Raw genomic sequence first — 22356 nt, forward strand, 5'->3', positions numbered from 1 at the left:
GGTAATGGAGAGCTGCTGACAACAGAAGCACTGTACTCCAGAGAGGAATTGATGTTTTCAGGAGACGGGAGTAGAAAATTGTAAGAGAAAATATTAAAAGAGGCTCTGGAAATAGTAAAAAGAAAACTGCAAAATAACTCACCTGCCTGATGATAGACTAGTCTAGAAATAGTTCTGCATATTTGGAATGCATAAAAATCCAACCAAATAGCTTCGTAATATTTATGATCTTGCACTTACCATCTGTCCGCATTCTCCCAAATCCACCACAGTGAAAGCTGAAATACCTGAAAGCTGCACCATCAACTTTTCACGATAAATTATACTGAAGATTTGTACATGTGCATTGTATATAACATTATCCACCTAAAGAATTGAGGTATGAAATATTACAGTCTGCTATGACCAGTCCCTGGGCAAGGTTCCCCCAATTGGTTATGATGCCATACAAGGTACCCCAATTTGTTACCCTCCCAGGTGAGGAGGGATGATTTGTCTTCCTTCCTTTATTCAACTCCCTCGGTTGGTCGCAACAAGGTTAATTTTAAAAAGTTCAATTCCCCCATGGATATCTTTTCCCTAGTCCAAATGTATTCATGTTTTAAAAGGAGCCAAATTAACCAGGCTGTCTTGCTACAAAGAAAGAGTGAGTTTATTAGTTACTAAATGCAAGGAAAAATAATAAAATGCAACAAACGTACACAGAGATAAGAAATGAGAAATTGAGTCCAAAAATAAAAGTTAAAAAAGATATACGAATCAGTCCTTTGGCTTGTCCGTGAGGAGTAGATGGCGAAACGTTGCAGCTGTTACTTTGGGGTGATTCCACTCACGCTGACTTTGGCAATTGAGCAGCTGGGTTGTAGATTCTTGGTCCTGCAGGTTAGCTGAAAGGAGTTGTCCTATTTCCTTTTCAACTATGGCATTGCTGATTTGTGACTTGCTTCAAGCAATCAGAGAGAAAGGTGCTTTTTAACCTGCAAGTGCAGGAATGCCCAGTTGGAGGCCGTCAGCTGCGCCCTTCACAGCATTCACAGACGCACGCGCACACACACACCAGAACACCAGACTAGTACCCATTGCATTTGGCATTTTTAAATCCCTTGTCCTGGAAGGGAAAAAACAAACATGTCTTTCACCCAGATCTGTTTTCTTTTCAACTCAGTTCATGTTCAAAGTCTGGGATATAACTCAATAGAAGGTGGTTTTGGCTGAGATGGTGATCATTTTCCATTACCTCCGCAACCACAGGAGATTACAGCTCAGGTTGTATTGTATCTTTTCCTTTGAAATGCCTCTGTCTGAAGTCGGCTGTGTCACACCTTTTAGGTGCAACATTCCGTTCTCTCTGAACTAGTTGATCAAGTAATTCACATAAAAATTTCCCAGCAATTGGTTATCTTAGTGTCTCAGCCAGCTTTTGCTTGTATGTCCTTTTTATAAAAACACGTCTTACTTACAAGTTCAATATGTCCATAAGTAATTCGGAGTTAGGATCCATGGTCATGACAAATCGCATTAAATTCTTTGCACGATGGGAGTCAGTGGAAATAGCAAACTAAAATCCTTTGTTTAATTGAGCCAACATACTTTGCTGGGCTGGGGAATTTGGTGTCCTCAAACACCCCAAGCACCTGATTGGGATTTGGAATCAGGAGCAACAGAATTTTATATTAATGAAGGGCAGCATTCTTTTGTGAAAACTAATTGTTCTGTACTCTTCTTCATAGACAAAAAAAAAGTACTTTATTTGCTGCTGGTCTCCCACTCACTAAACCCATGGGGAGATGATGATGGAATGGTAATATCACTGGTCTAGTAATCCAGAGGCCCAGTCTATTGCTCCAGGGACATGGGTGCAAATCCACCACAGTATTGGTGGAATTTGAATTCAATTAATAAATCTGGAATAGAAATCTAGTCTCAGTAATGGTGACCATGGGAACTATCACCAATTGTTGCAAAAACCCATCTGGTTCACTAACGTCCTTTAAGGAAGGAAATCTGCCATCCTTACCTGTTCTGGCCTATGTGTGACTCTAGATACACAGCAATGTGGTTGAGTCTTAACTGCCTTCTGAAATGGCCTAGCAAGCCACTCAGTTCAAGGGCAATTAGGGATGGACAACAATGCTGACTTTTCAGGCAACACCCAGAGCCCATGAAAAAATGAAGAAAAAAAGCTCTTTTGCTTTTTTGTTTGCCATACACACACTTGCTGCTTCCTTTTTTTGTGTGTGCCTCTCAAACACTTTCGCTTTTCATTACCATATCTCCAACTTTGTGTCACTCTTCGTCTACTGCTAATGGCAATCAGCATTTAACACAGGTTCTTGAGGCATGCCAGCACTCTTAGAGATCCAGTTCTTTGTAGAATTGTTGACTCACTCATCAGCACAGAGCCTAAAGGAATCTGGCAAGTGTCTCAAACCCCAAGTTTTAGAAAAAGTGATCCTCAATAAATAAAGGGGAGAGAGCAAGAAAAGCGTGACCGGGAGCAAGAAGGGGAGACAATGAAAATAGTGTTAGTTATGCAAGGATGGAATTGGCAATGGTGCAGATGGTTATGGGGGCAGAGGTAGAAGTGGGGAGGCAAGAGAGACAAAGAAAGAAAAAGGAAGGTTGTGCATCGATAGAAAAAGAATGAGGGGAGTGGGAAAAGTAGACTAATGACTAGGACTGGATGTTTCTAAATGCTAATTTATGGAGGTTAACATGTCAGTGAGTATTCAAATTCAATTACTCTATGGCTAAACCATTTAAGAGAGATTTTTTCAGGAGGCCATTCATATTACAAAATTAATACATTTTCCACAGGTGTGTGAATAATACTGATGAACATACAGAAAGGGCAAGAAAATATTGGACACATATAGCCTACCCACCCAAGCATTAATGTAACCAAGATATCTCTTGGAACGGTTGGGGGAGAAACTTCTATGCATTAAGGAAAAACACTCAGAAATTCAACTCCAACTCTTTAAGGCAATCAAACAAATTTTGTGGGAGCAGTGTGGTACTGTCATCCTCCCTACTATGGGCTTGTCAGTTAAATTTCAAAATGCAAAATAATTCCTGGCTTTTAACCTTGCATATTGCCTATGGATTTTACCTCCAGGAGCTTTAATCCTCCAGCCATTTCTATCTCAAATACCTAAGTCAGACCATCTGTCATTTTAAAAATCTCAATGATCTCCCCTCCAAAGCTGCAATAACTGAAAATGAGGCCCCATAAATCTCAGAGTCCATTCTTATAACTAAAAGCTCTAAGGTTAAATATCATCCTGGTCACCTTCATTTTCAAAAGCCGCAACCTATATTTATACAGCCCCTTTAATGTAACCAAGTGTCCCAAGGAGCTTCACCAGGAGCATTATATAACAAAGTATGACACTAAGCCACATAAGGTAATATTAGGTCGGGTGGCCAAAAGCCTGGACAAGGAAGTAGGTTTTAAAAAGTATCTTAAAGGAAGAAAGTGAGGCAGGGAGGCGCAGGGAAGGAATTCCAGAGTTTGGGGCCACTGAAAATATGGCCATTAATAATAGGGCAATTATTTTTGGGAAAAGTACAAGAGGCCAGAATTAGAAAATCACAGATATCTTTTGTGTAATCCAACTAGCAACATAACCAACAGTTTACAAGTTATGTACCGTAGTTCCAAAAAAGATACGATAGACACAGATACACGAGAGCCACAAAGAGACTTTAGGGGCTGTAAGAAAAGTGCCTGGTGAATTGCCTGAAGAATGGCATTGAAATTTATAGGCGAAATGCCCTGTAAAATGCCTGAAATGCGCTTAAAACAAATTTTTTTATATTGAAAACTATCGACAAAATGGAGTTCAATTGTTAGATAAATGCTGGGAAAAGGTTTTTAAGCTAACACCATTTCAGGAAGTTCAAAGCCTGCAAGCTCCCAGGTAATCAGGCTATAAAGCCTCCAAGTTTAATTACACCAGGAAGATCTGTGGAATATACAGCGAGCAAATGATCTGATTAGGGTAGCCATTATCCCACAGGATGGCTTTGATGCACCCTATTTCAGCATCAAGCTGGCATGGGAAGCAAATGTTGTCTTAAAAACCAATTGGGAAAATTGAAACCATTGAGATATCACCTAATGGAACATAAAGGTGTCACCTTTCCCCCATTTGTGTGGGAAAACTCTTGAGAAATACAAGTGTGGATAGGCAGTTGGTCGTAAACCACAGACACAAAGTCTGTCCCACTTCAAGGAAAGCCATGCTCCAATGGCTCACAGTCACTTTGTCAAGTTTGACAGATATAAGCTTGGGGGATGGGGCAAGGCCTTCCATCACATACATTACTTTCAGTGGTTAAGTTAAATTAGTGAGACTTTCCTTTGAAATCAAGATACGAAATAGTCGGCTTTTATATTCCTCCAGTAGTAGCAGCAAGAAGACAGTGTGTCTTTTTCAAGAAATACTGTGGCTCACTAGTACAGTATGAGACACAGGCTTTCTCTCTTTTGTTATAGAAGTAGTTGTCTCTTTTTCTCAGTATGCTTGGGTTCTCTGAAAGAACTTTTAACTAAGATAATCAAGGTACTTTTATAGGTACAACATATTAAGGATAGGGAGTAAAATACAGAAAAATAAATAGAAAATGCTGGAAATACTCAGCAGGTCTGGCACTATCTGTGGAGAGAGAAATGGAGTTAAAATTTCAGGTCGATAACTTTCCAGGCAAAGAAAAGTGTCACCTGACTTTATAGGAGTTGGAAACCAGGGAAAGTAGAAAATTAAGCCAGTTGAAATATCATTGCTCCTTTGTAAAATAGGTTCAGCCAAAACCAAAGATCCAAGTGGAAACCAACTCTGAAAGCAAATAAAATGTTCCGTGTTTTGGGATACGAGAAGTTACACTTGTGTCTTAGGAGAGAGATTGATTCAACTACTGTGTTCATAAGGATTTTATAATGAAAAGGTTACAAATCACAATTTACAATTAATGTTGTATTGCTGAAAAAAAACAGGCATACTATCGAAGCATTTTGTCTCGCACGCATCAGGACAGATTCACAACAATACTAATTATAAAGGGAAGCATTGCCATGGAGAATGCACCAGGGAGCAGTTAATCACCAAGCTTTTGTTTCAATTCAAACCAGGCAGGTTTACTTTGATTGATCAAGGCATTGCCATGGGGAGTAAACCAGGGAATGACAAGACTAATAATCTTAAATTAGTTGTCATTTAATTCTTAGCAAAATCAGGATTGTTTAACAAGTGCTGTCCAATCAAGGAATCACATCTAATGTCGTACATTATGTATTGAGTTTTACAAGCACAGGCTGGTTGGGTACGGTCAGTACTTTGTTGCGAAAAGCTCAAGGGACATGCTGTTCGATACAATCCACCAGCTGTTGGGATGTACGGCCTACATACCTGCCATCACATTGGCACTGAAATTCAAATACCATATTATTTATTTTTGTAATAGTTAAAACACCTTTTTGGCTTGACAGCAGCATTCTGTTCATGGAGAATATCACTCATGTTGCTACTGCATTTTAGTATCATGAAACAGCTAGCTTCACTGTTGCTCAAATTTATGAGACACTTTACTCTTTCATGGTAATCTGATGTAGACAGAGCATTTTTCAGGATCGAAAGTGGCGGCCTTAGGCCCATTCATGAGTTTGTGTGGTATACAGTGAGCAATGATCTGATCAGACCAGCCATTGTCCTGCAGGATGGCTTTGATGTACCCTATTTCAGCATCAAGCTTGTTCCACATCAAAGACAGCTATTCCTTTAGTAGCCTCTTAAAACTGTCAATCAGAATGTGAACTCAGTCCCCCTGTTAAGATAGGTGCTTTTGGAGCTTTTGAAACTCAACCAAGCATTCATAATGGGCTTAGCTGTAATAACAGACTTTGGGTGATGTGAACAATGAAGTCTATTGAAACTGAAGGAACAGATGGTAATGGTATTTTCTCAGCTACACTAAATGACTTCTAAATCAATGCACTCCAGCAGCACGTTTGTTTTGCTCTAACTGACAGCTGCAGAATAATTTTGTTTTGTTTTTAAAGGGCTGGGGATTTAAATAACTTCAGCTCATGGCACTTGAACAGACATTATCTATCCTTCCAGAGCATTTACATCTCCTCCATAAATCTATGACTTCCACCCTGCAGGTTAAGGCTCTTGGAACAGCAAAAATAGGGATTGTTTGAAATCGGCACTAATTTCAAAAGGCCCTCCTGAGTTTAGTTTCCCACTTGTGTGATTCACACCCCACCCCCTTTCCCCAATGACAAAAATCGGATCTGCAGAAATGGGGGCAGGATTTCAGCATCCAGATACCACCCATTATTTTTAAAGCCTCCAGAATTGCCCAATTCCATGAGAATCCAGCCCCGTGTCTCCTCCCTCCAAACCAATTCCCTTTCCAAATCCACTGGCTGCCATGCTAATTTTGCTTTCATGTCCCCACAGCCAATTTTGCTTTCATGTCTCCACAGCCATGGTCTCAGACTTCAGTTGCCCATTCCTGGTAAGTGCATTCCCATTCCTAGATGTCTAGGAGTGGCATCTTGCTTCTCTTTCTCTTATTATCTCAAAGCTCTGATTTGCATGCTAAAAGGGCCTCCCTTGCTTCTGTCCCATCTCTCAGTCATTCTCAGAGTTTTTCCTCACTTCAGTGACATCCCTCTTTGTTAAGCCTTAGTACTTTCCACACTCTCCCTCACCACTTGACAGTTCTGTTATTCCCACCTCTGCCAGAATTCTTTTGTTTTAAACTATTCTGTTCTTTGCTTAAGCTTACATTCTGTCTTCCTTTGGTAAACATGTTGCTGTGTGAGTCAGCTGTCTGCTAGTTCATTATTCAATGAGCTTTGAGCAGGATTTTGTTAAAATGACGCTTTGCTTTGGAGTATGAGATCACAAGAGAAGTAAAGATGACAAAGGCCATTCAGCCCACTTTTTATAATAGAATGGTTACATATCACAATTCATGCTGTATACGCAAACACTTAATAAATATGAATAGATGTAGTCAAGATGATCTAGCGGTTGAATATTAACGAGTAGCCAAAGTTGGTAATTCAGTGTAACAGTGTAAATCATTAGTAACAGATGCTGAGCAAAGTCTGAAATTATTATAGTTGATGAGATTACTTTAAGATAAATCCCTAGGTAACTTAACAAGTTAACAACTTTAGATAGGCAGTTTATCCGATAGATTAACATCTGGATACTGATAGTAAATGGTGGTTCAATCCCAACTGGAGTACTGCATTCAGTTCTGGGTATCACATCAAAAAAGGTATACTGGGTTTGGAGGGGGAATACAGCACAGATTCACGAGAATGATACCTGGGATAAAAGATTTAAATTACGAGCACAGATTGCATAGATTAGCATTTCTTCGAGTATAGAAAACTAAGTGGTAATTGAGGTGTTTAAAATTATTAAAGGGTTGAAATGGTATATAAAGACAAACCATTTCTTCTGTTGGTAGAGTCCTGAACAAGAACCCTAAAATTACAGCAAGGTTGTTCAGGAAGCACTTTTCGCACAAATAGTGTGAAACACTCCCCAAAAAGCTGTTGAGGCTCAGTCAATTGAGAAATTCAAAACAGATTGATAGGTTTTTGTTGGGTAATGGCACTAAGATTATGGATCCAAGGTGGATAAATGAAGCTAAGATACAGATCAACCATCATCTAATTGAATGGAGAAAGTCCTGTAGGGCTGAATAGCCTACTTCTGTTCCTATGTGAGCAGGTAATAAATACCACAAGATGCAACACAACAGGAGACTTAAGGGTGGAATTTTTCAGTCCCGCCAAATTCAATGGAGTTTTGAATGGCTCACCGCATTTTTCAGCCCTGCTCCTACTGCGACAGGGCCATAAAATTCCACCTTAAGAAGAATAATATAAGAATGAAAAAGAGAGGTGGTGTTGGATCCTAGCCACCAGTTTGTTGGATCCTGTTCACACACCTGTTGTAAGGGGTGGCCAATTTGGTACTATTGAAAGAGTTGAGTAGTAGACACTTCATAGGTAGAAACTCTGTTTATTTACAAAGGTGCTCAGCAGCAACTAAACATATGCTAACACTTCAAACTCTATCTCTACTCTATTGCAGCACTAATTACTGACTACTAACTACAGAGGTAGCCCCAGCTACTCTGCTAACAGATACGAAGATCATGCGATCTTCCCATTATACCATTCTTCTTAAAGGTATATTACACATCAGATTACTTTTTATTCATTCGTGGGATGTGGGTGTCGTTGGCTAGGCCAGCATTTATTGCCCATTCCTAATTGCCTTTCAGAGGGTATTTAAGAGTCAGCCACATTGCTGTGGGTCTGGAGTCACATGTAAGCCAGACCAGGTAAGGACAGCAGATTTCCTTCCCTAAAGGACATTAGTTTTTACAACAATTGGCAATGATTTCATGGTCATCATCAAACTTTTAATTCCAGATATTTATTGAATTCAAATTTCACCATCTGCCATAGTGGGATTCAAACACGGGTCCCCAGAGCATTATGCTGGGTCTCTGGAATATTAGTCACTGACAATACTACTATGCCATAGTGGGCTCCTGCAGATCTGTATCCTCCGCTCTTGAAGGAACAACAGATGTGTCTGAACTAGGTTGAGTTCTCCCAACAGGAAACGCTGACCTGGTCGCAAACACTGGTGGAATCATTTCTTGGTGCATAGTTTCTCTCCTCCTTAAATGATCCACATGTCTCTGTGCAACTTGGCCTTCCACCTCCTCATAGTAAGATTGAGGTCCAGTCATTGCATTTATTTCACCCTGTAACTACTTTGGTCCTTCTCCAAAGTTCTTCACATATACCGGCTCTCCCACAGTAAATTTCCTCTCACAGCTATGCCAGTCATGTCTAGTTTTCTGACTTCCCTGACTCCTTTCCACCTTTGCAACTAAATTTGGCATTATTAAGCTCAGTCTTGTCCTGAGATGGCATTTCATCAATAATTCCACAAGTGTGACACCTGTTGTTGTGTGAGGGTTGGCCCTATAATGGAAAAGAAAGTACGCTAACTTGGTTGTTATGGAATCTCCGGTTAACTTCTTCATGCCAGCCTTGAATGTTTGAACCGCCCTTTTGGCCAATCCATTTGAGGAAGGGTGGAATGGTGAAGTTTTTACATGAGTGATACCGTTGAGGCTGATAAACCGCTGAAACTCAGCACTCGTAAATGCCGTGCCATTATCAGAAATGACTAATTCTGATAGTCCGTTAAGAGCAAAACTTTGACATAACTTCTCAATTGCAGCAGAAGACGTTGGTAACTTCACCTCATATGTCTATTCATTTTGAGTGGGCATCAACAATGAGCAGAATCGTTGTTCCCATGAAAGGTCCAACATTGTCAATGTGTAACCGCACCCATGGTCTTCCTGGCTATTGCCAAAGGTGTAATGGAGCTGTTGAAGGTAACTTTTTGCAGTTGCTGATATTGCACACAATTCTTCACTAAACTCTATTTCACAATCCATCCCAGGCCATCATAGGTAGCTGTATACTGTGGTCTTCATTTGGGATATTCCTGGTTGTGCACTGTGTAGTTCAATTAGCAATGGCTCTCTACCCTTTGGAGGTACTATCACTTGTGCTCCCGACAATAAGATACCATCCTGGCTGATTATTTCATACCTTCTGTTAAAGGACAGTTTCATTTTGTCAGATACAGGTTCTTGTTCATATACTTGTGATAGGACTGGGTCCCTACTTGTCCAGTCTCTGATCTGTCGAGCTCATACCGTTAATGAATCTAAGAAATGTAACAACAAAATAAGTTCTTGTGGAACTGGGGCTTCCACATCCTTTTCTTTTAACGGCAAATGACTAAAGTACATCGGAGTTTGCAATTTGACTACCAGGCCTATGTACGAAAGTATACATGTATGCTGCCAGAATTGAGGCCCATTGTTGTTTTCTTGCTAATGCTATGGGTGGTATAGTCCTGTCTTCACTGAGCAATCCTAGCAATGGCTTGTGGTCTGAAACAATAGTAAAATGGCGGCCGTGTACATACTGGTGAAATTTCTTAACAACAAAGATGATTGACAGGCCTTCTTTTTCTATCTGCGAGTAACCTTTTTCCACTTTGGTGAGCGTTCTTGATATGTAACCAATAGGCCATTCTGTGCTATCGTCCATCCAATGGGAGAGCACTGCTCCCAATCCATAGAGGGATGCGTCACAAGTCAACACTAATTCTTTTTTCTGGTCATAATGTACTAATAGGTTGGATGGGTGCAACAATTGTTTGACCTTCTTGAAAGCTTCTTTCTGGGACACCTCCCAAGCACAGTGTTGGTTCCTTTTGAATAGATAATGTAGGGGTGCAGTGTGTCCAGGGAAATTTTTTCAACCAATTAGTGACAAACCCAATGAGAGGAGATGCAATTCTAGACCTAGTCGTAGGGAACGAAGAAGGGCAAGTGGGTGAAGTGACAGCTGGTGACAATATCGGGGACAGTGATCACAATTCATTTGGATTTAGCATTACCATGGAAAAGGACAGAGATAAGGCAGGAGTAAAAGTCTTGAACTGGGGGAAGGCAAATTTTGCAGAAATGAGAAGGGACTTGGCTGAGGTGGACTGGGCAGCACTGCTGGAGGATAAAAGAGTTGAAAACCAGTGGGAAGCACTAAAAAGCGAGATCCTAATTGTACAAAGTTGACATGTCCCCTTTAAATATAAGAGTGGTATCGCCAAATCTAGACCCCGCTGGTTGTCTAGAGGAATACAGGGGAAGATCAAACAGAAAAAGAAAGCGTACGATAGGCACAAAGAACTAAGCACTGCAGATAGCCTAGACGAATATAGGAAGTGCAGGGACGAAGTAAAAAAGGAAATAAGGAAATCAAAGAGAGGGCATGAAAAAAGATTAGCAAGTAAAGTTAAAGAGAACCCAAAGATGTTTTACCAATACATTAATGCTAAAAGGTTAGTTAAGGAAAAAGTGGGACCTATCAGAGATGAAGATGGAAACTTGTGTGTAGATACAGAGGCTGTGGAAAGGGCTTTGAATGAATATTTTGTCTCCATGTTTACAAAGGAAAGTGAGGATGTAGATATAGTAGTCCAGGAGGAACACAGCGAGATATTGGATGGGATAGTCATAAAGAAGGAGGAAGTACTCAAAGGGTCGAAATCCTTGAAAGTTGATAAGTCACCAGGGCCAGATGGATTGTTTCTGAGGCTGCTGAAGGAAGTCCGAGAAGAGATAGCAGATGCTCTGAGGATGATTTTCCAATCTTCACTAGATACAGGGGAGGTACCGGAGGACTGGAGAAATTGAAATGTAGATCCATTATTTAAAAAGGGATCAAAGGAAATGCCAAACAATTATAGGCCATTTAGTCTTACATCAGTGGTGAGCAAATTAGTAGAATCAATCCTGAGAGATAGGATTAACTGTCAGGTGGAAAGGCATGGACTAGTCAGGGATGGTCAGCATGGATTTATTAAAGGAAGGTCTTGCCTCACAAATTTGATTGAATTCTTTGAGGAAGTGACAAGAAGGGTTGATGAAGGTAGTGCAGTCGATGTTGAATACATGGATTTTAGCAAGGCATTTGACAAGGTCCCACATGGCAGATTGGTCAGCAAAGTAAAAGCCCATGGGATTCATGGTAATGTGGCAAACTGGATAAAAGGTTGGCTTTGTAACAGGAAACAAAGGGTAATGGTCGATGGATGCCCTTACGAATGGAAAGTTGTCTTGAGTGGTGCTCCATAGAGCTCAGTGTTGGGACCCTTGCTGTTTGTGTTATATTTGGACGTGAATGTGGAGGGCACGATTAGGAAATTTGCAGATGACACAAAGATTGGCTGAGCAGTGGACAGTGTGGAGGATAGCCATAATCTCCAAAACGATATAGATGGGTTGGTGGAGTGGGCGGTAAAGTGGCAGATGGATTTTAACATAGAGAAGTGTGAAGTCATACATTTAGGGAGGTCAAACAGTTACAGTGATTACACAATAAATGGGAATATACTAAGAGGGATAGATGAAGTGAGAGATCTTGGCGTACAAGTACACAGGTCCCAGAAGGCAGCAGTTTAAGTAGACAAGGTTGTAAAGAAGGCATATGGAATGCTGTCCTTCATTAGCAGAGGTATAGAATATAAAAGTAAGGATATAATGTTTGAATTGTATAAAACACTGGTGAGGCCACAACTGGGGTACTGTGTGCAGTTCCGGCCATCACATTACAGGAAGGATGTAATAGCTCTGGAGAGAGTGCAGAGGAGGTTTACAAGAGTGTTGCCAAGGTTAGAAAAGTGTAGCTAGGAGGAGAGATTGGATAGGTTGGGGTTATTTTGCCTGGAACAAAGAAGGCTGAGAGGTGACTTGATTGAGGTGTACAAAATTATGAGGGGAATAGATAGAGTCGACAGGATAAAATTGTTTCCCTTGGTGGAGAATTCTAGAACCAGGTGACATGGATTCAAGATAAGTGGCAGAAGGTGTAGGGGGGACATGAGGAAGAACTTTTTTACGCAGAGGGTAGTGGGTGGCTGGAATTCGCTGTCCAAGTTGGTGGTAGAGGCAAAAACTCTAAACTCTTTTAAAAAGTACCTGGATCTGCACCTTAAGTGCTGTAAGCTGCAGGGCTATGGGCCAGGTGCAGGAAGGTGGGATTAGAAAGGGCACCTGGGTGTCCTCAGGCTGGCATGGACAAGATGGGCTGAATGGCTTCCATCTGTGCTGTAACTTTTCTGTGGTTCTATACCAAGCTTCGTGTAGGTGATTCCACCTGCCAACTTGGCATACAGGCCATAGATTTTTGGTGTGGGGTGTCTGTCAGCTTAGCTACTTTATTAACCGTCAATTCGTAGCCTCCACAAATACAGATGCTCTGGTCGCGTTTAAGGATGGGGACAAAGGGCATCACCCGTTCTGAGAACTGTACAGGTTGTATAACGCCCAGTTCTTCTAATCTGTCCAATGGGGAGCGGGGTGGGGTGGGGGGGGGGGGGGGGGGGGGGTGTGTGTGTGTGTGTATGTGTGTGTGTGTGTGTGTGTGTGTGATGGTGGGGGTGGCCTCTGAATCCACACAAACTTTTCCCTGCAGCCACTGGATCTTCCCAAGCTCGTTCCTGAAGACTGTGGCGTACTTTTGTAATAGTTCCGGTAATCCACTTGCTCTCAATTGGAAAATTTCAGCCCATTCCAAATTGATTTCTTTCAGCCAGTTTCGCTCTAGGAGGCTTGGCCCCTCACCTGCTACTACCATCAAGGATAGCTTTACTGATTGGCTCCCATAATTAACAGTTACACTACTTATGCCTTTGACTTGGATGTTTTCACCCATGTATGTTTTTAATTGGGCAGTTGTTTCTTCCAAATTTAATTGATGCTCACCATTACTCAGGTATTTGAAGGTATGTTCCCCAATTACTATAGTGGAAGCTCCTGTGTCCCCTTCCATTCGAACAAGTCTACCACTCACTTTCACTATTATGTAGATTGGTTCTGTTCTTCCAACCTTAAAGTAAAACAATAAGTATCTGAATCTGTTGCTTCATGCTCTTCTACATTTTTTTCTTTTGTTTAGAAGTCTGCTCGACTTTTTTCCTTACACTGTCCCATTATGTGACTGTTTTTATGACAACAACATTATTCTATTTTTTAGTGTACCAATCATTAAAAGATTGTTTGTTTCCACCTCTATTAATATTACTCCTTGTTTTCGTTGCTGAGTCATTTTTTTCCCATTTTCCTGCTAGTGTGGGCTGTTCCCCGCCTCTGTAGGTTCTTGCATTTTCGTGCCCTTTTTGGCTAGGGTTTCCCGCCCAATGTGGAGGACGGCTCCATTTTGCGAGCCCTGCATGTATTTCAAATCTCTAACTGCACTTTCCATTGCCAGTGCAATCTCTAGTGCCTTCTTAAAATCCAAATTTGTTTCAGATAACAATCGCTTCTGAATTGTGTCCTCATTCACAGCGCACACTAAATGGTCTCTTTCATATCATTTAATGATGTGCCAAAATCACAATGCTCCGTTAATTGCTTCAGGCTTACCACATAGCTTGCAACTGTCTTCCCCGGAGCTCTAATTCTTGAATTAAAGTTGAACCTTTGCAAGATTACTAAGGGCTTTGGTTAGTAATGGCCCTTCACCAGGTCCACTAATTTCTCAAAATTTCTCCAGTCTGGGGCACTGGGTGCTGTCAAGCTTCGAATCAAACCATAAGTCTTATTCCCACATGTGCTTAAGAGGATCACTCACCTCTTCTCTTCCTCCGAAATCTCATTTGCTTGTAAAAGAAACGAGAGATGCTCAATATAGTGGGACCAATCATCCGTTTCCGGATCAAAAGGATCAATTCTTCCGAATTGCGACATGCTGTGAGGGGATTACTTTGACGGTTTGAACGGAACTTTTACTTACAATTGCTGCGCAAGGTACAGTGCCGATTTAGTTTCTCTTACTTGCTTCTGTTTAACTCGTTTAATCCTTGTCGCCAGTTTTTTGATCCTAGATACCAGTTTTTTGGATCCTTTTCGCACGCTTGCTGTAAGGGGTGGCTGATTTGGTACTATTGATAGAGTTGAGTAGTTGACACTTCATAGGTAGAAACTCTGTGATTATTTACAAAGGTTCTCAGCAGCAACTATACATGTGCTAACACTTCAAACTCTATCTCTACACCACTGTTGCTAAATACTGATTACAGACTACTAACTACAGAGGTAGCCTTTGCTACTCTGCTATTGGATACTAAGATCATGTGATCGTCCATTATAACATTCTTCTTAAAGGTATATTGCGCATCAGATTACCACAGATGGTAATGATAACTAAAAGTAGGTTTAGATAAGGGACAATAGAAATGGTTGTCAAAAAATGGACCGTTCTTTTTGAAAAATTTGATCATTTATCTGTCTGGCTCAGTCTCCTATCTGTGGAAAGTCAAATTGATCATATGCCCACGCCCAAGCCAATGAGATTAATAGAAACTGACGTAAGCAGAATGCTGACACAATTTTAAAATCATAATTGAATGGGTAAGTTAATTACTGAGTTCTATCACCAGCTCCCCAGTTCTCCATATCAGGGGCAGAGTCTTACAATTTCAGAGCTATTTTTTTTAATGTATAACAATATTTGGGCCAATTAGGATGGTTTTGACGTGTGAGCAAGTCACAATATCCTCTGCTCTACGGACATGCAGCAGGATATATATATTTCATTACATGTACTGACTGGCTTCCAAATTCTATTCCTCTTCAAAATGAATCAATAAAACTACCACACGCTCGGATTCTTAGAGACAGAATTTTCACAGAGGTTTTCCCAGTTATCTGCTGTAAACTTGGTAACAATCTTCCACCAAGACATACGGATATTTTGGCAAAATCATAGTAGATAATTGTCGGAGAATCCTCGTGGAAATTAACAGCAACAGTCTGCAAAGGTAAAGAAAATTTCAGAGTAACTCTTATAAAAGGCAAGTTGTCTCCCTTCCCTAGGGAGGAAATATATTTAAAAAAAACAATATATATATATTAAAAAAAAAGAAATGGCCAATCCTTCTCGGGGTGGGTGTGGCTCTGGCCCAAAAGCCAGTTCACCATCTCCTGTGGCCGGACCCTCGAGGGCAAATGTGGAGGCGGTTTTGTCACCGGTGGCAGGGCCCCCCAAGAAGACCTATGCGGGGGTGGCTGCTTCTGCGGCTCCAACTACTCCCGCCGTCCTGTCACCAAAAAAAAAAGGCAAGTTGTCCTTGAAATGCCTGGCTAGCAATTTAAAAAATAATCAAATAATCCAACTCCCATTGCTCAATTATTCATTAAAAGTGATGCCAACCTCTATCATGACATTCTTTAGCAAAACCTTAGTCTAAGCCCTTATTAGTTTGAAAATCTTTGATTTCATTGACTTCAGTATCAGCAAATGGACACTCTCCAAAGGATTCTCTCCTCCCCGCTCCCCCATGTCACCCAGAATACTTCCACTTCATTGTAATGGAATCAATTTAAGGAAAGTCTGGAATTCATTAAGAGTAAATACATATTTTCTTAAACTTGGACTATACAGGCTTTTATCAGAATGGCTGGCTATCACCGTCAGAACACCCTGCTGATCACGTGGTGTGCATTCCCAGGTATCGACCTTCATTCTCTTGTAAACTCTAGAGAGTATAATCATATTCTATTCGGTTTCTCCTCATAGAGCAACATTCTTATCCCAGGAACCAATCCATTAATTTTCACTGCATCTGATCTAAGGCAAGTATGTTCTTCCTTTGGAGAGGCAAAAACTGTACACAGTATTCCAAGTGCAGTCTCAAAGGCCCTGTGTAATTGCAGCAAGATTTCCTTGTACTTTTACACCAGTCCCCATGCAACAAAGGCTAACATATCACTTAGAGAGCATCTTGAAGGAGGAGAGAGAGGTAGAGATGTGCAGACACCTAGGGAGATGAAGGCATTACCAATGATGGAGCAAAGAAAATTGCAGATCTACAAGAGGCCAGAATTGGAGGAGTGTAGAAATTTTGCAGGGTTATAGGGCTGGAAGAGGTTACTGAGGTAATGAGGGGCAAAGGCTTGGCGGGGGGGGGGGGCGGTTTGCAAAGATGGATAAGAATTATAAAATCAAGGTGTTGCCAGATCTGGTGCCAATCTAAGTCAGCAAGCACAGCAACAATGTGTGAGACCATATCAGCAGTACTGTGTGTCCTTTCGATATCTGTTTTTTTTTATTCATTAACAGGATGTGGGCTTCGCTGGTTTGTCCAGCATTTATTGCCCATCTCTATTGCCCTCGAGAAGGTGGTGGTGAGCTGCCTTCTTGAACCGCTGCAGTCCATGTGGTGTAGGTACACCCGCAGTGCTGTTAGGAAGAGAGTTCCAGGATTTTGACCCAGTGACAGTGAAGGAAAGACAATATATTTCCAAGTCAGGATGGTGAGTGACTGGGAGGGGAACTTCCAGGTGGCGGTGTTCCCATCTAGCTGCTGCCCTTGTCCTTCAAGATGGTAGTGGTTGTGGGTTTCGAAGGAACCTTGCTGAATTCCTGCAGTGCATCTTGTAGATGGTACACGCTGCTGCTACTGTGCGTCAGTGATGGAGGGAGTGAATGTTTGTGGATGTGGTGCCATTCAAGCGGGCTGCTTTGTGCTGGATGGTGTCATGCTTCTGAGTGTTGTGGGAGCTGCACTCATCCAAGCAAGTCGGAGTATTCCATCACACTCCTGACTTGTGCCTTGGAGATGGTGGACAGGCTTTGGGGAGTCAGGAGGTGAATTACTCGTCACACGATTCCTAGCCATCTCTGGAGTTTAGGAGAATGTGATCTCCATGATTGCTGGTGTAGACACAATGAGCTGAATGGCCTCCTTCTGTGCTGTTACAATTCTGTGGTTCTGTGAAACAAACAAGATTATGAAGGGGCTTCAAAGGGTAGACACTGAGAGGTCATTTGCCCTAGCTGGGTATCTAGAACACAGAGGCAAAGTTTAAGGACAAGGGGGTCAATCATTTAGGACTGAGATAAGGGGAAATTTCCTTATTCAGAGGGTTGTGAATTTTTGGAATTCTCTGCCTCAGTGGGTTGTGGATGCTCCATCAGATGAGACAGACAGATTTTTGGCATCTCAGGGAATCCAAGGATATGGATGTCAGATGGAAAAGTGGAGTTCAGCAATAGATCAGCCAGACTGTATTGAATGACGAAGCAGGCTCTAGGGGCTGTAGTGTCTACTACTGCTCTTAATTCATATGTTCTTATGGGCCAGTCAGGATATGAGGGAAAGGGTTTAGGATAAGCTCACCTTTACAGAGGGATTTGGCGGGGGGCGGGGGGGTAGGCAGGCCAGGATAGCATTGGAGTAGTCAAGTTTAGAGATAACAAAGCAAGGGATGAATATTTCAGCAGTTAGGTGATCTGAGGCAAGGGCAGACATGGGCAATGTCATGGAGGCGGAAGTCAGCAATCTCAAATGATGGAGAGCATTTGCTCTTAGTGAAACTCAGCTTAGGATCCTCTTCTCAGTCAGGTCTGTGACTATACTCTTCAGCAGGGGTCACTGGATAGCTCTGGGAAAGGGAAATCCAACTAATTTTTCCTTTCTCTGGCCAGTTGTGCTATGGCCAACATACCAACCTCACAGTTGTCCTTCCTAAGATAAGTTAAGTTATCTCAATAAATATAGGGGATCAAAACAGAGATCTTTGTTTCTGTGGCTCAGTATAACTGTTACCTATGAAGCCATCAGTAATCTCAATACCTCCAAATGGAAACATGCTTCTATGGAGTATCCCATAGTAACTCTGTCAATCTGTCTACAATAAAACAATTAATAGAATCACAGAATCTTTACAGTGCAGAGGGAGGCCATTCAGCCCATTGAGTCCACACTGATTCTCTGAAAGAGCATTCCACCTAGTCCCACTCCCTGTCTTATCCCCAGAACCTTGCTCTCTTTTCAGGTAGCAATCCAATTCCTTTTTGAATATCTCAATCAAACCTGCCTCCACCACCCTCTCAGGAAATTTGTTCCAGGCTCCAACCACCCTCTGGGTGAAAAATTTTTTCCTCACATCACATTTTCTCCTTTCGCTAATTATTTTGAATCTGTGCCCTCTAGTTCTTGATGCTCCCTTGAGTGGGAACAGTTTCTCACTATTTATCCTGTCCGTACCCCTCAGGATCTTGAATACCTCTATCAAGCTTCCTATCAGCCTTCTTTTCTCCAAGGAAAACAGTCCCAATCTCTCCAATCCATCCTCTTGGCTACAGTTTTTTTATCCCTGGTATCATTCTTGTGAATCTCCACTTTACTCTCTCCAATGCCTTCACATTCTTCCTCAAGTATGGCACCCAGATCTGGACACAGTACTCCAGATGAGGTCTAACTAGTGTCTTATACAAGTTCAACATGACCTCCTTACTCTTGTACCCAAAGCCCCTATTAATAAAGCATAAGATACTATATGCTTTATTAACTGCTCTCTCAGCACACCCTGCCATCTTCAATGACCTGTGTACATATACACCGAGGTCCCACTGTTCCTGCACCTCCTTTAGAGTTTCTCCCTTTATTTTATACTGTCTCACCATATTCCTCCTGCCAAAATGAATCACCTCACACTTCACTGCACTGAACTTCATCTGCCACTTCAAAAACAGAATTACCTGGAAAAACTCAGCAGGTCTGGCAGCATCGGCAGAGAAGAAAAGAGTTGACGTTTCGAGTCCTCATGACCCTTCGACAGAACTTGCGTTCGAGTCCAAGAAAGAGTTGAAATATAAGCTGGTTTAAGGTGTGTGTGTGGGGGGCGGAGAGATAGAGAGACAAAGAGGTGGAGGGAGGGGGGTATGGTTGTAGGGACAAACAAGCAGTGATAGAAGCAGATAGAAGCATCTGCCACTTGTCTGCCCAATCCACCAACATGTCTATGTCTTTTTGAAGTTCAAGACTATCCTTATCACAATTGACAACAGATCATATCATCTGCAAATTTTGAAATCATGCCTTGCACAAAGACTAGATCATTAATATATATCAGGAAGAGCAAGGGTCCCAACATTGACCCCTGGGGAACTCTACTACAGACCTTCCTACAATCCGAAAAACAACCATTTATCACTGCTCTCTGTTTCCTATCAATCAGCCAATTTCTTATCCAAGTGGTGAACCTTGGTGAGGCCACAGCTGGAATACTGTGTGCAGTTCTGGTTGCCACATTATAGGAAGGATGTGATTGCACTGGAGGGGGTGCAGAGGAGATTCACCAGGATGTTGCCTGGGATGAAACATTTAAGTTATGAAGAGGTTGGATAGACTTGGGTTGTTTTTGTTGGAGCAGAGAAGACTGAGGGGCGACCTGATCAAGGTGTACAAGGTTATGAGGGGCATGGACAGGGGAGATAGGGAGCAGCTGTTCTCCTTAGTTGAAGGGTCAGTCACAAGAGGACATAAGTTCAAGGTAAGGGACAGGAGGTTTAGGGGGGATACGTGGAAAAACTTTTTACCCAGAGGGTGGTGACGGTCTGGATTGCACTGCCTGGGAGGGTGGTGGAGGTGGGTTGCCTCACATCCTTTAAAAAGTACCTGGATGAGCACTTGGCATGTCATAACATTCATGGCTATGGGCCAAGTGCTGGTAAATGGGATTAGGTAGATAGGTCAGGTGTTTCCCATGTGTTGATACAGACTCGATGGGCTGAATGGCCTCTTCTGCACTGTGTGATTCTGTGAAGTGCCTACTTTCCTTTTTATTCCATGACGTAGAATTTTGCTAACAAGTCTGTTGTATGGCACTGTATCAAATGCCTTTTGAAAATCCATATATACCACATCAACAGTGTTGCCCTTATCAATCTTCTCTGTTACCTCCTCAAAAAAACTCCAGCAAGTTAGTTAAACATGATTTTCCCTTAATGAATCCATGCTGGCTTTCCTTAATTATCCTGCACTTGTCTAAGTGATTATTGATTTTGCCCCAAACTATAGTTTCTAGACGTTTACCTACCACTGAGGTCAAATTGACTGGTTTGAAATTGCTAGGTTCATCCTTGCACTCTTTTTTGAACAAGGGTGTAACATTCACAATTCTCCAGTCCTCTGGCACTTCCCCTGTGTCTAAGGAAGACTGGAAGATTATCACTCTTTCCACTCTCATTTCCCTCAATACCCTTGATGTATCTCATCTGGTCCTGGTGCCTTATCTATTTTAAGTAAAGATAGCCTTTCTAACACCTCCTCCTTCTCAATTGTAAATTCTTCAAGTGAACCAGTTAGCTCCTCTCTCACCTTGGCCTCGGTAGCATCTTCTTCCTTTGTAAAGAAAGATGCAAAGTACTTGATTAATACCTATTTCTCCTGCTTCCACGGACATGTCTCCTTTATTCTCCCTAATCGGCCCTACTCTTTCTTTTACTACCCTTTTATTATTTATATGCTTATAGAAGAACTCATGATTCCCTTTTATGTTGGGTGCCAGTCTCTTTTCATGCTCTCTCCTTGCTTTTCTTATTAGTTTTTTAACTTCCCTCTGGTCCTTCTATATTCAGCTTGATTCTCCATTGCATTTTCAAACTGACATCTGGCATATGCACACTTCTTCCTTTTCACCTTCACCTCTATCACTCTCGTCATTCAGGACGCTCTGGATTTATTTGTCCTACCTTTCCCCTTCAAGGGAATGTGCCTCGACATTGCCTGCAATACTTATTCTTTGAAGGTGGCCGATTGATCAGCCATCATCTTTTCTGTCAACATTTGATTCCAACTCATTCGACTCAGATGCATTCTCATCCCATCGAAGTTGGCTTTCCCCCAATTAATTTTCCCTTATCCGGATTGTTCCTTGTCCTTTTCCATGGCCAACCTAATCCTTATGATACAATGGTCACTGTCCCCTAAAGGCTCTCCCACAGATATCTGATCTACTTGGGCCAACTCATTCTCCAGAACCAGGTCTAACAATGCCTATCCTCTCGTTGGACTGGAAACATACAACTGCAGAAAATTATCTTGAACACATTGCAGGAATTCATGTCCAGGAGAGTGCGAGAGGACCCCCTGGGACAGGCCGTCAGCAGCACCTAAGGTAGATTGTGAAAGGACGACCCCAAACCAGGCAGTCAGCAGCACCTAGAGGAAAGCACGAGAGGAGAACCCTGGGACAGGCAATCAGCTGCGCCTAGAGGAGTTATAAAAACAGCACAAAAAGAGACGAGAGTTCAAGAGCAGAGGTGGTTGAGGGAGGAGGTGCTCCTTTCCTTTCCTACCTTTCCTCAGAAAGAAGAGCGATGGCCTTGGTAAGTAGGACCTGGTGAGTTAATTAGAAGTGTAATATTTTTAAACAAGTTGCTGTACTTGGGATTTAACTGAGAAGCACCAGGAATAAAGAGAAATTTAGGGCTAATATAATAAAGTAATATAAATATTTCAAAATAGAATAAAATTAACAGAACGGAAGTAGAGTTAAGACACAGCAGGGCCGGTCAGTTGAGTGGAATGTGAGTCCTGTAATATGTGCGAAGTCATCAAAGCTAGTGGTGTCCTAGATGACCACATGTGCAAGAAGCGCTGCCAGCTGCAGAAACTTGAGCTCCAGGTTTCAGAGCTCGAGCAGGAACTGGAGTCACCATGGCGGAGTCACCGTGGCACACCCATGAGGCTGAGAGCTATGTGGACAGCATGTTCAAAGTGGATGTCACACAGCAGCTTAAGAGCCCAGAGACAGAGTGGGAATAGTGACCCCCAGGCAGTCCAAGAAAAGTGGGCAGCTAGTGCAGGAGTCTCCTGGGGTCCCACTCACAAATCGGTTCTCCGTTTTGGCAGCTGGTGAGGGTGCTGG

At 42.0% G+C, this 22356-nt stretch overlaps 1 protein-coding gene across 3 annotated transcripts in view; it reads right to left on the minus strand.

Annotated features, from left to right (window-relative positions):
* rad54b (RAD54 homolog B) overlaps positions 1 to 22356 on the minus strand; it is a 221420-nt gene that overhangs the window by 77848 nt on the left and 121216 nt on the right. The window lies entirely within an intron of this gene.

This window comes from Carcharodon carcharias, chromosome 6, assembly GCF_017639515.1.
Source record: "Carcharodon carcharias isolate sCarCar2 chromosome 6, sCarCar2.pri, whole genome shotgun sequence".
Classification (NCBI taxonomy): Eukaryota; Metazoa; Chordata; class Chondrichthyes; order Lamniformes; family Lamnidae; genus Carcharodon; species Carcharodon carcharias.